Genomic DNA, 14,690 nt, shown 5'->3' on the forward strand with positions numbered 1-14,690 from the left:
CGTTAGAAGTGGACTTTACCATGAATGGCACGTGCTAATGGCTGTGGGTTCTGCTCCTGAAAAATCAGGTCCACATCAGATACTGTACGATCTGTTAGAACTTTCGTGACTTTTCGCAGAAACTGTGTAGCGTCGCTGCGCATTTCTCATATGTATCCTGACTTAACAATAAATCATTATTCTTTAAAAATAATGTAACTCGATTACACTAAAAGCATTAGTCATACAATTTTTTAATATATTATTTTTGCTCAAATTGACATTAATTAAAGGAATGGACATTCTCTATATTTCAGGTCTTTGAATCCAAAAACCACAAAATCGAGATGACTTTTTCGGATTTTGGCCATCAAAAACATATATTTAAACACCCTATTTTTAAGGGTTTTTTGTTGTAACTTTTCCAAAATAAGGCGCACAGCGAAAAGAATGACTGTTTTGTGCTGCTTAAAACCTACACAATCAATTCCAGGTTAATTTGGTAAAATTTATTTTTTTCCGATTTTCTCATTTTTTATAAGGGTTACCTCTATCATTTTTTGCGAAATCTGGCCCAAAATAAAATTTTTTAGCTGAGAATACCATTGGATAGGAAATTTTGTACCGAATCCAACGATGTATGACATTCCAAGATCTGATCATTATTTCCAAAGGTAATGATAAAAAAAAACAAAAAAAGAGCTGATTTTTTCTCAATGTTTTTTTCTCTATGTCGTTCTTGAAGTGTTTTCCTTGCTTGTAACTCAGTTTGTCTTGCCAATCAATCCCAAAATATATTTACATAAACTGTGAACATTGTGAATCCCATTTATCTGCCCGGGGCGATAGCAAAAGGTCCTCTGTTCGGTCAATACGCATCATTGGTTGAGCCTTTCTGAAACTATAATACTACCCCAATCTGTGCGGCATAAAACTGCAACTGTTTTTGAGATTGCTGTGGGTTCAATTTGTCCTGTGATTGCCTCAAATTAACCGACCGTTTGGTTCACCCTTTCCGTAGTTCTCAACCATTTGAGTTCGAATGTGCGAACGAGAGAATGGGGGCAATTGCGACGATTTGGCAATTGTCCATTCTGGCCTGTCCGTGCGCCTTCCATCGCTGTCAGCCAGTTGTCAGTCACTCAATCGGGCATTCAATCAAGCAATTTTCATACAAACACTCGGTAAAAGTTACGGACCCGGGAAACCCAAACTTTGATTTGCAATTTTGACACGCTGCTTAAATTGGAATTTTTGCTTTCAGCTTTGCGAATTGGCCAAAACGACGTCCTGTAAACGCAGGGTAGTCCAAAAGAACGGTGATGTGAGCAACAAGAACTAGTTTTATGCGTAAACGGGTATTTAGTTTTGAAAACTTATAAACTATTAAAAAATTATCAAATATGTTTAAAAAGTAATAAATATTTACATACTTTTAGAATTAAACCCGCTTTAAAAAATTGATTTTAAAAAATATAATGTACACTTTTTATAATAAACTTGCTATTAATAATATTGTATTAATTTGATAATTCACAAAATATTTGTATTTTCTTCTTTTATTTTGTTCCCCTTAACAAAGTAGCTCTCGTTTTCAGTCCACTTAAAACCCTCAACTGGTTCCAGAACTACCAACTCCAACGCCGAAAGGCATTTGTGCTCTGTTGATTCGCTTTTAAGTGACGCTTTTGGCCTTTTGGCCAAACTCGCGGGAAGCAAAGGTTTGTTTTTTTGTACGTTCACTGCTGCATCATGAGTTGAGCAAGGAAAGGGAGAAGTAGAGGTACTCCTGTACAGCTCAAAGGATTTTCCAGGACTAGAAAGTACACAGAAAAGAAGCAGCAAAATAATATACAACTTTTATCAAGGAATTCCAATTAAGAATTGTGAATTCGATTTGAATTACTTTTTCGAGTTCATATTATCTTAGAAGAGTATATAGCCAAGAGTTTTTAAGCACAGAAATGTGAACATGCTAACGAAGATTAAATAATCTTAAAAAATCGATTTTTCATTTATATGCTTAATAATTTTTTTAGTGCCGAGAACGTAAATGGTTTTTATGACCTTATTAAGCTAGTTTGATTGAATGTTTATTATTATTAAAATCACTAGTAACAATCATAACTAACAAGAAAGGAAAGCTAACTTCGGGCGGAGCCGAAGTTGATATACCCTTGCAGAATACTCTGTAAATTATATTCTCCAAAATTATTCATATGATGCATTCTTAATACTCATAAAAAATCCCAACTTATTAACTTTAAAAACACCAAAGTTATGACATTTCCAATCGTTCAGTTATATGGCAGCTATAGGATATAGTCGGCCGATCCTTATGAAATTTGGTAGGTCGGATTGGCTGGCCAAATATAACACCCATAGAAAATGCCAACTTCCTAACTTTACAAACACCAAAGTTATGGCATTTCCGATCAATCAGTTATATGGCAGCTATAGGATATAGTCGGCCGATCCTTATGAAATTCGGCATGTTGGATTGATTAGCCAAATACAAAACCCATAGAAAATCCCAACTTCCTAACTTTACAAACACCAAAGTTATGGCATTTCCGATCGTTCAGTTATATGGCAGCTATAGGATATAGTCGGCCGATCCCGGCCGTTCCGACTTATATACTGCGTGCAAAGGAAAGAAGGGTGTGTGCAAAGTTTCAATTCGATATCTTTAAAACTGAGAGACTAGTTCGCGTAGAAACAGACAGACGGACAGACAGACGGACAGACGGACAGACGGACAGACGGACAGACGGACAGACGGACATGGCTATATCAACTCAGGAGGTGATCCTGATCAAGAATATATATACTTTATAGGGTCGGAGATGTCTCCTTCACTGCGTTGCACACTTTTGACCAAAATTATAATACCCTCTGCAAGGGTATAAAAATATGTTTTCTGTGTAAGAATCAGCCCGCAGGCTTGGAGGCTCGGAGAACATCGGTATCGCTATTGCCATCGCAGTTGCAATCAGCTTAACAGTAACTAGAAAATAAATTGCATTCGATTTTGTTGGTACTGCTGCTCTGTGTTTTCGTCCCTGCTCTCGCCCCTTTTTTTCTGGTCTTATCTGCCGGTTTTGGCCAGTTCTGGCCGGGACTGGGCTTTGGCCAAATGCGTGATTGGCCAGCGCGGAAAACAGACGCAAACAAAGCCCGCCGGAGAAGAGACGAGCCAGCAAAACTGCCAGCTAAGTGAAAAATGCGCTTTGGGTAACAAAACAAAACACGGCCAGAGCAAAAAAAAAAAAGAAGGAAATGCGGAAAAGCGAAGGGATTTCTGCTTTTGTTTTCTTTTCGCAGGCTTTTAATGCGATTTTTTCTCTGTGGGCGGTGGTGGTTGGCGGTGATGCAGTGATTTTACCCGACATCGGTGAGTAACAAATGTTGCCGCATTAAATAATGCCAGAAAGTATTTTTTAATTGAATTCTGCTTTCGCTTCTTGTTGCGGTTTTTGCCGTTTCTAGTGCATTTATCACAACGGACAGCTTTTGATATTGACGATGTTCTGGGCATTACATTGTGGGGCACCGCGAATTATATTCATTAATTATTAAGACCTTAGTGGTAGAACATTTACTAAATTAAAAAAAGATTAAGTAACATAAATTTAATTCGCAAGCTATATAATTAATTATAAGAAGTAAAAATCTCAAATCCATCATGTTTATAAATCATTTTCGAAATGGAGTGTAAGTTAATTTTGAAAATCAATTAGGAACTCAGTAATGTCCTCCCCCAACTCAACATGGTGTGCTGTATGTTTTATTTTTGTTTTTACATCCTGCTTTTATGATCCACTAGAGGGCTTTTTTTTATTTTTGATTTGAAGTACTTAAAAAATTGTTCAATTTAGAAGCGCAAAGTTTGCAAAAGCCATTTAAAGCAGGTCGTGTCAGTGTCACAGAATAAATCAAATTTTATTACCGAAGCGACAATTATTTTGACCGCAAAAATCAAAACGAGCGGCAAACGAACGGCAAAGTATTCAGTTTGTTTTGCATAAATAAATTCAGAGCCACAAGTGACGGCCACAAGCGCGACAAGATTTATGCGGGACAGCCGCCCACCACCAAACGACAGTTTCAGACTGTGACAACGCTGCGTATGAGTTATTTTAATTACAATAATGGCTTGTCAATTACCAGACAGACTGACACTGTGTCAGTTTTTGGTTGTTGCGCCATCCATCTCCCATGCTCTAATTAATTACTCCCCGAAAACTCATTAATTTTGATTAGGAAAAAATACAAAAACGGAATTAAACTTAATACAATTAATTACGGCGAATTGTTTGTTCTTTAATGGAAGAAGTATTCAGCGATTTAAGTTATTTTAATTAAAGCGTTCATAAACTAATTAAAACAATCCATGTAGCACAGATATATAAGTGGGCGGCTCAAATGGGCGTGGTGCTGTGAAGGCGTGACATTCGCACACGCAGCCGCTTTTTAAGCCTTATTTGTTAACTTTAATCCTCGAAGCTCGCTGCGAGCCACAAAAAGGCTAGTGAAGTGAACTAAGGACGATGTGGGCGTTCTGGAAGGGGTTTACCCATATGGGAAAACGTGTCCACCGTTAAAAAAAACTTCATGTTAACTTATGATTTTGGTGGTAACAAAAATAATAAAAACTATGAGTATGCATGATACTAAAAAAAAAGGTTTGTCTTTAACAAATTGAAAATTTCGATTTAAATATTTGGCCTTTGGGCAAGGTCTTGTTTTAGTTTATTAATTTGAAGTCTAATTTTGAATTGGATCTAAAAAAGGGTATATGTACCTACAGTTTTTTATGTGTAGTTCCGTGTGTAAAATATTTAAGCCTTGTTCTTTGTGTATGCATGCGTGGTTTGTTTGTTGTGCGGGGCAAATGAAGTGCGCTTGGTCCTGTGCACAAAAAGCAAAGGCAAGCATAATTGCCAGTTGCTCTGCGGAAAGGGGCATGGATTATATGGTGAATGAGGTGGGTTGAGGGTTTTTAGTAGGGGCGGGGGAGCAATGCAGAATGGGTGTGGTGCCCCAACACAAGAAGGTGAAATATTAAAAGCCCGGCTAGCTTTTCTTGACATGCGATATTCAATTAAAGTTACCGCAGGGCGATTTGTTTAATGAAGATATTTAATCTCATTAAAAAAGAGTTTTAAAGTGAATTAACCAGCAATGCTATAATTTTCGTGTTCCTGATAAACTTGTTGTTGTCTCTTAAATAATAATAATAATAATGATTCACTTAGGTAAGTTCTTAAAATGTTTTTCGAATGCAAAGCTAACTAAGCTTCTAATATTTCTGACCAAAAGGAAAAATAAATTGTTAGAATATTAATGTTATTATAATATAAATCATAACATAACTAATTTTTCTGGTTTTAAATATACATAAATTTGCATCAATTTGCTCCACTCATCATTATTTTCTCCTCAATATTCCTTTATTATAAGCCTAAAATATGTTTTCCGATCACCATTTACCCAGTTGACTTTAATTTAATAGATTTAAAATGAAAATCACGTCTCATATTTCCCAATCAAGGTGATGGTGACATCTTTATTAGGCCTAAGACACTTGAGCCCTCTCTTCAGCCCTCCATATATTCGGAATTACTTCTCCAATCAATCTGACAGCTGCTTAAAGTTTTCCCAGGCTTGGTATGCATCATTGCTGAATACACGTATTTTGTTTAATGTTTGCTTTGCTTTGCCCCACCAACGCACAAGTGTGTGTGCGTGTGTGGCTTTGTTTATTTTTACTGTCAGTTGTCAATTATTTTTATTGGCAGGTATTATTTCGTGTACACATTTGTATGCAAATTGTCAAGCACACGCAATTGGAAGGAGTCGCAAGTGGGCTAAAAACCAGGGGCTTATGGCATTTATAAATTGCGGCATCAGAGTTATGTGTGTGTGTGTGTGCGTCCTGAATATGAGAGTGTGTGGGTGCGAGTGTGTTTGTGTTGTTATGTGTGTTTTGTGGGAGCGTCTAAACTTGCATGTCATTGCCGCTTAATTTGTTTGCTCGGTTTCTGTTTGTCGTTCGCCGCTGCTGTTGGTACACAGATTTTGCGGCGGGTAAACTAGTGGGTGGGCACGTCAAATAAAAACTTTATGATTTAATCTCGCAGCGGAAAAGTGTCGCTGCACTTTAAAAAAAATTAATAGTTAGGGAAAACAGTAAATTCCATTGGTCCCCTTCTCAAATAAAGTCAAGTCTACGCTAACTTTGCTTTGCAAAATTTAATTTTTTAACTTCAATATCACAGTACAACAACTGAAACTCGACTGAATAGTTTTTCGAACTCTGGGCTTAAGGATATAGTTACATGATAAATCGTTTCAAAGCTTATATCCTTTACAAAAATACGATTTTTTAATTTTATTTATACAAAGGTTAATTTTTTAATTTTTAGCAAATTTAATTCTTTGTGTAAAGGTTTCCTTGATTTTTTCCCCTTAGGTCCAAAGGTTTCTGCTTTATTTTTTCCAGAGTCCATGATATCCATGATACCTTCTCTTTTAATTCCCCTGAAGCGAAGCTGTCTTTCGCAGTTGATGGCGACTTCATTAATGCAGGCGCATCTCTTGAGTGGCAGCTTCGGGCAAACGGCGTATTGCACTCAACCCTTCATACAACCACCCACCCACACAACAGCCAAACCAAGCAAACCACCCACTCACAATCGAACCACGCAACAAATGCGTATCCACTGACGAAGGTGGTGGAAAAAGGGGTGGGCATCGATTCCGATTGCCAGTGGCAAACAATTTGCAATGCAACAGGAAACAATTGAATTTGCATAAAACACATGACCATCGTCAGTTCGCCGGTTTTGCACTTCACTCATTGGGTCCCTGCGCCATTTCATGGACTCCTATTACATGCACAGTGGGGGTTTTAAGGGGGCTGGGGAGGGATCGGGGCAACGACTGTTGCTCGGCTAGAACTTACCACCGGATGCCTGATGGCTTCTTAATGAGCCGCGCTGCCACAAACTCGAAACTTGAAAGGGTCAGCAGTGAGCCACTGGGAACAGCTGGCTCTAATGCCGATTGGCTGCACAGTGGGTGAAATACACACAAAAATACACAAAATGAACAAAAAAAATTGTAAAGTGAAACATAAGAAGTTAAGATTAACCCTAATGTTAAAGTTAATACATAAAGCCATAAATTAAACCAATAAACTTTAATCAATCTGATCAACAATGTATATAATTGTATCCTTTTCTGGAATTTACAAATTCTTATTGGTAAGAAAACTTATACAGCGAAGAATTTATAACTTTTTTGAGGGTCCTGCTAGACATAATACAGACTTAAAACTCAACTTTTCCACTGTGTCGAGCTTACTTACACTGCCTTTGTCTTCCAATAATTTTCAGTCACGCACGGGTCGTGTTATTTTTGCCCTCGACTCTGCATTTTTAGCCTCTCCTCGAGGTATCCCTGCTGATGTCATTTTCATTATTTTGTATGTAAAAACGATTTTACGGATTTACTTTCAACTTTGCGATGTTCACGCCAATTGGCGGATGGCAATTCCAATGCCAATTGCAAATTTTCTGCTGTCAAATTAAATTACATCGACAAGTCAAAAACGACGGCAGCCGACAAAACAATTGGCAACAAAGTGCAAATCATTTTCCAAACAGTAAGAAGAGAAGGGGAGTTTCCGGGGAATGAAGTTCTAGCTCAAATTTCCCTGGGGTAGTATAATCCGCCCTATTTGCTTATGAGAAAAGCGCGGAAAGAAGTCTTAATCTACGGTGAAGTCGGTTTCTCGGGAGACCTGAGCGGTTAATTAGCACTTCTGTTGATTTATGTGGGCAAAGAGTTATGAAATATGTTTCTTCAAGCATGGGAGTGTGTGATAAGAGAATATGCTGAGCGTTTTGTCGGGTCCAAATTGCGTCCGTTGGCACAAAAGTTAATGTCCTGTAACGACTCTGAAAGGGTTCTTCGGGCTGTTCATTTTGGGCCAATGCTGTTGTGGCCCATTTAACACTATAAAATTATTATCGTGCATATTCGAAGGGCTCGCCAGAGAAAAGAGAAAGAATAAATTTGGTGTCTCCCAAAAAAAAAGGGTTAACAAAAGGCGAGGGGAAACCATTAGCATAAATTCAAGGATGGCTAAAATTCAGGGCGGGTCTGACGGCCTTTTTATCAAGTTGTCGCCGCAATAAAAACGTTTAGTAATTATCGGGGAAAATAAAAAATAAGTATAAATAAAGGGGAAGACAACTCAATGTGTGAGCATGTCGATAAGAGAAAAACTCATACCCATGACGCACTAACGTCTACTAATATAGTTATCAAAAGGCTTGCGTGTGTGTGCCAGCACGCAAGTTTGCAGTCGTGTTCGTCTAACTCTTTCGATAAGTTCAAACGACAAAATTGTTCAGATGATACAGTCTAACAAAAAAAGAAAATTAAAAAAATATGAGGAAAAATGTATAAAATTCATACCATTTAGATTCAACTTTTATAGTTATGAAAAACGTATGTTTTTCAAGTGGCTAGTTAATTTTCTAAGATTGATTTTGTTAATCAAAGTAAGTAACATTTTTATTTATTTTTGAAAGTGTAGTGAAGCAGAGATGGAAAACGAAGGAAGTATAGAAAAGAGAACTTTACAAAATTGTCTGGTAAGGCAAAGTTGTCAAGGGTTGATGTCCTCGCACGCACACACGTGCCCATTCACCTCCCCGCACTCACACATACACGCCTACAATTGCTATAAGGTGTTCGATTTTCTTGTTAGCGGCAGGTTTTTCGAATTGCCAAGCGACAATATCCATCTATACTGCTTCGGAGCAGGAAGTGGATGTTAGGAAGTAAAATGTGCAAAAGGAGGCTGATGAATAGAGGGCGAAATGGGAGGAGAACGGGTTCGTCTGACACCTCAGGCTTCATAACGAACCAATTGAGTGCAATTTCAGAATATTATTACGTATACGTAGTGTGGGCCTCGCTTAAGGTTTGCGGGAATAGTTGACAACTTTATGGTCGCTTGACACGCCTAATGAGTTTTCCAGCAAATTTTAATTGAATTGCGGTGCAAGGGAGAAGGTATAAAACATGAGAAAAGGTATTGAGCGCCAATGAAGCATGCTCGTCTTTAAAGTTTGCAAAATTTCCTGCCTATTCTTAAGTTATAACATAGGATCAATATTTTATGAAAAATAAGTTAAATTTATGTTTCTGCAGGCCAAAATTTGGAAGAAATATTGCAAAGTCGGTGTCTAAACTTTTAAATAAAAGTAAATTAAATAATTTTTAGTAACCTGTTTGCGAAGTAGACAAATTTATATTTAAGTAATAGGAACCGCCTTCCTAGGCGGTGTCATTTGAAAACTTTTATTAAAAATCATGGTTTAAAACATTTCAATTCAACTGCCATATTATTTTACTGTAATATGAGCTTTCGATTGATTTTCAGATGCCAATGTTTCATACTCCGCTTAAGGCTTTGCACGTTTCCAGCTGATATTGAAAAGCATTAGCTGGGCTTTAACGAAATGTCCTTCTCGCTTTTCCTCTTCCGTTGTCATTTTGTGGCATACCTTGCGGCGCCAGCAGGAAAATGCTTTGCGGTCTGAAGCCGCGGTTGCTGGCAGCTCTGCCGTTGACATTGCTGACGTGCCCGGAGTTGTGAGCTGCGAGCGGTAAATAAACAAATAAATGTTTAGCCAAGGAGACCAGGACCAGCGCCTGTCCGTCCGCCTGTGTTTACACGCCGCTGCATTAATGCGGCAGGATGTGGAGGATGTTGTGCCCCAGGATCTGATTTTGAATGCAAAAGAAAAAGTGAAAGGCACAGAAACTTCGTGGTCATAACTTGTTGAACACTGGGCCATGCTGATTTCAATTTAGATAAAGGTTAGATGGTTAAAAGCTTTACACATACATTTTAATACGTTTAAGCACATTTGGGAACGCCAAAAGCTAAGAAAAAAAAATCGGGAGTGCACAAAAATTATGGCATTTTATAATTTAGAGTAACTTCCTTAAATTATATAGATTTATTATTTATAATGCCAAATGTCAGAGCCAATTAAACAATATGATGTGTTTTAAGTGTTTAACCATAAACATTTGGGAGAAACATAATTTTCCATGCTTTTGATTTCCAGCTGCACTAATTCCCACGCAAATATTAATTTAATTACGCAAACTTTCATGCCATTTGTTGCTAAAATGTGCACATCTATTATGAATGTATTTCTGTTTTCATTTCGATTGGCCCCGTTTAATTTGTTATAATTTCTGTTTGACTGGATGAAAATCAATAAACATAAAATCGCGTTTATTGAAAGTGAAAAATTTTCAATTCCATTTAATTCTAGTCATCATTTCAATTATTTTTACGCACTTCCATTGGGTTGTTCGCTAAAATTGCTGGTTATGCAGTTGGGGTTTGAGTTCAACTGCATAATGAAAATGATTTGTGTGGCAGATTTTTTGTTTGTCTGCGTTTATAACCCAGAACTGTGTTGGCCACACTCCAGCGGCCGTTTGCATAATAAATGGCAAGTCGGTATGAAATAAATTACAAAAGTCGCACCGACGGGGAGGTGGATGAAAAAGCAGCTAAAATAAACTGGATCAGGTAACCGCAAATTACGTATACGACACGTGCGACTGAAAAAGGGACCAACTCAAAACAGAGAAAAACAGACACCAGATTAGCCAACAAAAATGACAATTCATGTTGGCTATGTTAGCTGTTGACTCTGTTTTCATTTGCGATTACAGCTCCGCCCAGGAAGCTCACTTGAAAAGTCATTAAAAAATATGACAAATTATATGCGGAGAGCTCCAGGGCAACTTTTCCAGTTGACGCTGCTGGCTGGCAATAAACTAAAGTTAGCAGCTTAACAAAACAATAAATGAAGTTGGCAAATGCGATTGTTGTGCCTCAAACAGAAAGTGCAAAAAAATGTGAGGGAAAACAGGAAAGAAAAAGAAGACAGGACAAAAGGCGAGTGCAAAACTTTTGCCTCGGGAAACAGTTCGGAGACAGCAAGAGGTGGCTACAAATTTGCTGCTCAAATTGCTTTCACGCTTCTTGTATTTAAGTTTCAAGTTGTGCTTGTGTGCGGGCTTTCTTTTCCTTTTCTATTCCCTTTTTCCTATTGACTTTTCGCTTTGTGCAAAACAATTTGTGTTGCCTAGTTTTCGGGGCAATTAGTGGGCGAATGCGCAACAGGTGCGGCTCATTGCGAATTCATTGCATGCTCAGGACTAAAAGACAAAAACACCAACGCATATGGCGGAAAAAGGAGGGAATTGTGATTTCCCTGATGATTGTTGCCCATCAAGGTTGTGCAGGAGCTGCATATGTATTCCTGTCAGGCAGCAGGGCTATGAAATGCATATCAAAGGCAAATCCACTAACTGCCAGAAAAAGGTTAAAAATAGCTCGAGGTTTTTACTTTTGCATAGGGGAAAAAATGTAATTTGAGACTATCAAAAAGTTAATGGCATACAACATATTTTAACTTCATAAGCTCAGCTTTTCCCTTATGTATAAAAATTATATTTTAGTTTGTAGGAAAATATAAAACTGTTTTGGTCCACTATTTTAGGTGAATAAGGTTTTTATTAAGAAAGAATTTAAGCCACTGCAGTTACCCACCCTTAAAGAGCAAGTAGAGACATTTCCAGAGCCATTCGGATTTCTATTAAAGCACATAGAGCCATCATCTTTAGTTACAGATTGACTGGCTTTCTTTTTCGATTAGGACGCTATTCAAACTTTTTCCCCGCCAATAACATCTGAATATTGTATCTTTATCTGCGACATTCGCACCCGTTCCACAGAACTCTGTCGCAATTCCCACAAAATCAACTGGCTGGCAAGGAAGCGAAACTTTCCTTGCTACAAATTGCCATACTCTTGGCTCTGGCTTATGGCCAAGCTGGGAAAACCATAAAGAGAAAGGGAAGGCCGGGAAAACTGGATGGAAAAGCGATGGCCAAAAGTCGTGCTGCCATTCCATGTGGCATTTTAGTGGCCATTGCCAAGCAATTTATGCAATGTTTGCTTGCCGAGCACGAATTGCAGCATTGAGATTTGCAGTTCGATTCAATGTTCGAGCAGCTGCAGCTCCAGTTGCTAAAAATTTGGCCAAAATGCAAATGCTAAACGGTAATTAAAGTGCAGATGGAGCCACTAAACGAATTTATTGCGGCGTAATAATTTCTCAATTAAATTTTAGGTTCTGCCCCGGCAAAGTACACCCAAATCGGGCCAATTTATTGATAGTAATTGGGAAATTATGCACAAAGGCGTGCAAAAATGGTAGAGGAAAGTGCCCGGCAACCTGCCATCGATGGTAATGTGAGCCACATGTGAATCGTCGTTACGGATATCTCGATGTCTGGGTACCCAGAGCAGCAGCTCATTTTTAGCCGGAAATGAACTAGAAATGTAGCTGAAAAGCAGCCGCCACTGCCAGAACGACTCTTGTGGTAAATCGAAAAATAGTTGCCCACTGCCGCCCGTTCGAAGGCCGCAGAAGGCCCACCAAACTGAACCGACGAAGGGCTGTCGGTGGGGCAAAGTGAAATTAAATTAAATTTCCGCTTAACCCATTTCTTTCAGTGCCTGATAGACAGGCCCCTTCGACTTTGGTTGAATAATATAAAAAGTATTTGTTTATGATTTATAAACAAGATGTTTGTTTTACTCTTGTGAAGATTTTTTAAAATATTTTATTTTTTAGTTTCGTAAATATACAAGTATTTTAAAATATTACATTTTTAAAGTAAAGATAATGGAAGCCCTAACTTTTAAAATGAGTACAAATATTTGTTGATCAGTAAATTATTTTATTTTTTGATAAGGGTTTATATATGAGAATTTACAATTAGAATATTTAGTTGTCAAAATCTTATTTATTTTGTATATTTATTATGAACTTTATTATTAATTATTTTTTTAAATATCAAACAAACTTATCTAGTATAAGATTCCTTATAATATAAAAAAAAATTTAGTTACTTGTTAATTATTTTTATTTATCTAACTTTCAAGCAATGAAAAATAGTTAAAATGGGTTAAATTTGGCTGCAGAGAAGCCATTAAGATTCCCCATGCTTTTTAAACCTTAATTCCAGCCAAATAGCCACCGAATTCATATTTAATCAGCGGAGAACTAAAATGTATTTGTAAAAGGGATTTTAAATTTTTTCCCCAGCCACTGCTGCGGTTCTTTCGCTTCTTCCCCAAAAAGTCGCGGGAGCGTGACAATCGTAATGAAAAACTGATGTCAAAACAAACACACACACGTGAGAGGGCCAGGACATTGGGAGCTGGAATGAAATAGTGTCGAGTTTTTGCCAGCCTTGTGTTTTATGCAAATTCTTTTCGCTCACCTCAGCTCAACCGAGTTTGCTGTTTGGACAGGTGAAATGGGGGAGTGGCTGTGGGTTGGGGGCTGGGGATTGGGGGCGTGGTAGGTGGTGGGGCTTAGCAAAGAACACACAGCTTTGAAGTGCAGAATAAATAAAATGAATGAGCTGCCGAGTGTTGTGAGTGCATAATGTATTAAGCGAACGTACGAACGAAACTTGATGGAACAAAACATATATTTTAAATGGTCTTTAAGTGTCAACGAGCTCAAAATGAAAAGTACTCGTGTCCAGCTATGGTTAGGAAAACTAATGGAGCTGGCTCAACTCTTGTTTATTTTCAAGAAAAAGATTTCATGAAAATATTTTCCAACGAAATTGCGTGCTTTTGGTGGGACTAAAAATGTCTTAAAAATTAATGGTTCTTGAGCCTAAATATAGTTAAATTTAGGAACTATGTATACCAAACATATAAAGCAATTTAATATTAAAGAAAATAATAATATCAGAAAAAATAAAAAAATGTAGGTAAATTATTAATGGACAATTTTTAAACGATTATTCAGTCTACAAAATATTTATTGCTAGTGTTGATAGGTTTTACGTATAATTTTAAATCTGAAAATGTTTCTAATAAAATCCGTTTACACGCCACGTGTAGAAATCATCAAAACACTTAAACGAAAACCAATTGATTGATGCCATGGCAGTCCGGAATTTTGCACAAAACTTTTGAAAACAATTGCAAATCTGGAAACAGAGTGCCGAACCAATTGTCACCAATGTCTGGGCAATATGCCAGCCGTTGCTGGCCATAAATCAATGTCAATCGAATGCCGCCAGTCGTGCATCAATCAGGCCCAAAGTCAATCAAAAAATTGTAAACTTTTGCCATGCCCAGGGACAACATTTTTGTGGTGGTGAGTAAGAGACTGGGGAAAATGTCTCATTAGAGTGAGTTGTTACAGTTTCCGTTTCCGTTTCGGCCATCGCATAAATCATATTTATTAGAGCAAATGCTGTCGGCAGCCCAGTGTCGATTATGTGCCACAAATCAAAAACGCACAAATAACAATTTGAGAACCCGAAAACACTCGTGGCGAGAACAAAAGGAAGACTTTCCAATGTAAGGGGGGCCATAAATAAAATTTCGCCATGCAAAACCAATTCAATGTGAGGGGCCAATTGCTCGAACGGCAGGAAGTGATTGATTTATGCCCGCCTGTTGATCGGCGGGGCTGGTTCAAAACCCTTTTTGCCGCAATTTCGGTTTACGATTTTATACGCAAAAACCAAATGTTTTATTGATGATGTGCCACGCAGGCGGCAATTGT

Source organism: Drosophila rhopaloa, unplaced genomic scaffold (assembly GCF_018152115.1).
Source record: "Drosophila rhopaloa isolate 14029-0021.01 unplaced genomic scaffold, ASM1815211v1 contig_2, whole genome shotgun sequence".
NCBI classification, from domain to species: domain Eukaryota; kingdom Metazoa; phylum Arthropoda; class Insecta; order Diptera; family Drosophilidae; genus Drosophila; species Drosophila rhopaloa.